The sequence below is a fragment of the Egretta garzetta genome, unplaced genomic scaffold, assembly GCF_000687185.1.
Source record: "Egretta garzetta isolate BGI_Z169 unplaced genomic scaffold, ASM68718v1 scaffold58, whole genome shotgun sequence".
NCBI lineage: Eukaryota > Metazoa > Chordata > Aves > Pelecaniformes > Ardeidae > Egretta > Egretta garzetta.
Genome location: NW_009260613.1, coordinates 728,555 through 732,265, shown reverse-complemented (window position 1 = coordinate 732,265; position 3,711 = coordinate 728,555). Strand labels below are relative to the sequence as shown.

Genomic DNA, 3,711 nt, shown 5'->3' with positions numbered 1-3,711 from the left:
TTATAGTTTTGTAGATTGAAGCACAAATGAGGCAGGAATGAACAAGCACAGTATTTAAAAGGCGTGTGCGGATTTGTGGCTGCATGCAGTCGGGGCCAAGATTTGATTTTCTGTAGATATTTTTGCACTGAATGAAACATCTTTGTTCCCCTCCGTAGGATTGTTTACTCATTGTAATTATTTGTATCTTGAATCCTTATCTTACCTATCACTAAACTCCAAAGTGAAATTCTTGGTAACAGAGACACTCTTCTGTGTCTTATTTTGGTTGCTAGAATTTACAACTCTCTCTTTGGTCAGAGTGTTTTTCTGTTACTTAAGACTGGTGATATGAACTTCACTGAAGTCGTTTAATGCTTTCCTTGAAAATTTTAATCTATTTTCCTGTATAAGTGGTTTGCTAAACAAAATACAGTAAAAATAAAGGAAGGACAAGAGTCAGGCTAACGGGCTGTACAAAGTTTTTGAGTGGCCAGTGGAGAGCAGAGCTGTTGTCGTTTGAGTTGTATGTGGAACCCTTGGCAATGAAGAAGGTTCTGTATTAAAAAATGTTGGACTTGTCTGACCAGATAATATCTGCAACCTTCTGTGCCAGGGAGTGTTGCTGTGTTGAGTCAATGACGACTTTCTGTCGGAGCCTAATGAGAGAATTGTCTTGAGGCACCAAGCCATACAAACTTGAAGAGACAAGCCAGCCGTGGTTGAACGAGTGGCCCTCAACAATGTGTTCCTTTGAGCTTCTAAGCCTTGCCTTGTACTCGTACAACGAGAGCCCAGGAGATTCACCAGCCCGGAGAGGCTGTTCTTCATCACTGGACGCTCGGGTCTGAGTGGAGAAGCACATCGTGGAAAAAACAAAGCAGAAAACCCCAAGGGAACACTGCGTGGTGGCTACTTCCTCCTCCAGAGGAGTCCCTTTATGTTACCCTGGTGACTGTATTGCTTCTTTTTTAAATACACTGATCTTCAGCTTCTTTGTAAAGATTTTCAAGACAGTGGTAAGTAAGCAAGTGATTTCTCAAGCCATTTTATACTTTCTCAAAGTATATACAGTAGGTAGAGATCACAGTTTGTGATTTGGTTTTTTTAGTTGTGTCAGTGGGTTTTTCGAGACTAGGAAAGCATAGGTAAAAGGCAGTTGCAGTGTACATTGTATGTGATTATTGTCTTCAGACTTTAGATTAGTGTAATAGAAGGTCTGTTGTCAGAACATTTTATTGATAACTTAAATGCCCCTTGTGTTGTTTTTTAACCAAGCTAGGAAGCCGTCTTTGGCTGAGTGCTCTCTTAGGAGCTGAATGGGCTCGATGTGGTCTTTGGATGCTATGTTTGATTCTCTGTGTATTATTCTGAAATGATCCATGTGTCCATGGTGTTTTGTCTTTCCCCCTTTGAACTTCTGATATCCCAAAAGAATAAGACACAAAGCATTTCCCTGCAATTAATATCTTGGTGGTCTGAATGTCTCTAATGTAGTTCTTCAACCCATCTGGTCATAATCCTCAGAAAAGTCCCCGTGCCTCAGTCATGCAGAGATACTGCTGTTCTTTCCCATGGTCATTCTGCTGTGGTACTCTTAATGATTCAGAAATAATCAACAAAGTCCATTTACTTGCTCGATTTACTTTTTATTACATTTTCAGTAGAATACATAGCACATAAATCTTCTCAAAGTACACTGGAAATAGCCATAAATGGCAGCTGAAAATCTCTCCAAAGTAGTACAGTGTTTGCAGTTTACGGGAGGATTTGTCAAGTAAGCACGGCTGCTGTTCCGCGATCCTTCTAATTGAGCATTGAGAAGACAGAAGCATCTAAGCAGCAAAATGCTAGAAAAAAATGTGGCCTTTTTCCTGTTGTAAGAAATGTTTAATTTAGAAAAGAAACTAATGCACCTATGAAAAATTATCCTAAATAAGCATATGGGTCTTGAGTCTGTAATTATTGGTGTCAGTTCTGCAGCTTCTGTCAATGTCAGTTGGACAGAATTAGACCTCCGTGTTTTTTTCTGAGGTGAATGGAAAGAGCTGCTGGATCTCTTTTTATTCAGAGATTTTTACACTGCCGTTGGGGTAATGATAAATGTTGATACACCTGCCATGGTGGCACTGTCCTTTGTTGATTGACTTTTATGGCAACAGCCATGAAAGAAGACAGGGATGGAGTGGGAGGGCAATTCAGGAGAAGGAATAGGTGAACGTGGTCTGAGACCAGCAAAAGGCATTTGAAAGGAGGAAAAACATTGGCTATGTTAAGTGTATGTGTTTTGCTCTTGATTTACAAAGAAAATGAATCAAAAAAAATCAAGTATGTAAAAATAATCCTACGGCTAAGCCTTTGCAGAACAGCTGACTGCCCTCAGGTGGTTCTCTGAGACAGGTGAAAGGAGCCAGCTCTGACCCAAAAGCTGTCTCTGGTAACTCAGCTAGTAAGAACTATCCTACAGGCTTTGGAGTCATGCCTGTTCTAACGAAGTTCATGCAATTGTTGGCTCTGGCCTGGCTCGTCTCCCGCTGCCTCTCAGCACAGAGTAAGTTTGAACCTCTCTGCAAAGTACAGGTTGTGACTACTCAGTTGTATTAGGATGTCCAGGAGGTCAGGCACTGCTGCGCTGGCCACAGTGAAGCACCAGAGATGGGATTCACCCAGATCTGCGCTGGAGTTACTTTGGTGGGAAGAAAGGCACTCATCCTAAAGGTGAATCTCCTAGATCTCCTGCTTTCCACAGAGCGAACAGAGTGTCTAGGGTGACTAGCTCTGATGTGGATCTCCAGATTTAGATGAAATGGATATTCCTGCAGTTTATTGACGACTTGCAGAGTGGCAAGAGTGCTGATTCAGGAGGCATTTAATCATGTGTCAGTCCTTGGGAGAAAGACATCTGAAGAAAAAAAGGGGGGGAGAGGAAAATGTAGGTATGTTAACTACAGGCAGAAGTACAGGGACTACGTCCCTGGTAGTCCATTAAAATGTGAAGTATCAGACAAATATTTTCCTGTAGGAGAATCCTTTCACTTGGCTGTTGAGTTTCAAATCCCTACTTCATCCATATTTTGGAAAGCTACATATTTTTAAAATCTGCTAATTCTGTGTGTATATTCTTGTACACATGCATGCACAACACGCACATCCTTATCCCTGCAGTGTGTATCCTGCCTGTTGCTGCTGATCAGTGTGTGCTCATGAGGTTGACATGCTGAACCTGTGAGTTCAGGGGCTGCAGATGCAAAGGGATTTTGTGTGTGTATGTTTGTCTGTACAGACAGGTTATATGTGTTTATGTCAAGGGACCAGTTAAGAGGCTGGTTTCCTGCTGTAGGAAATACAGAACAGGACTGTGTGTGACTGGAACAAAAGCAGCTCCGAGCCGGGAGAGCTTGTCTTTTCAATAGATGGGGCAGACGTGGTTTTGGGGAAAGGAATAATATAGGAGCCAGGTGGTCACGGTGTCAGGTCGGACATGTCACACCAACGCTCTGGCCTTATGCATGACAAATCTGTTCAAAATGTGCAAAATTATTTAGAGGGTTGTCCTGGTTTTGGCTGGGATAGAGTTAATTTTCTTCCTAGTAGCTGGCACAGTTCTGTGTTTTGGATTCAGTACTAGAAGAATGCTGACAACTCACTGATGGTTCAGTTGTTGCTGAGCAGGGCTTACACCAGTCAAGGACTTTTCGTCTTCCCCTGCTCTGCCAGGTGCACAAGGAGCTG

The 3,711-nt window shown here is 42.3% G+C and overlaps 1 protein-coding gene across 2 annotated transcripts in view; it reads left to right on the top strand.

Annotated features, from left to right (window-relative positions):
- The window catches only part of MTMR2 (myotubularin related protein 2), a 43,381-nt gene that overhangs the window by 7,820 nt on the left and 31,850 nt on the right, over positions 1 to 3,711 (top strand). Inside the window, exon 1 of one of the 2 annotated variants that reach the window (XM_035900448.1) lies at positions 960 to 998. The exons of the other annotated variant lie outside the window; for it this stretch is intronic. The gene's annotated coding sequence lies outside the window, so the exon portion shown is untranslated. Of the gene's footprint in view, positions 1 to 959; positions 999 to 3,711 lie in introns of those variants that run through there. 2 annotated transcript variants of the gene reach the window in all.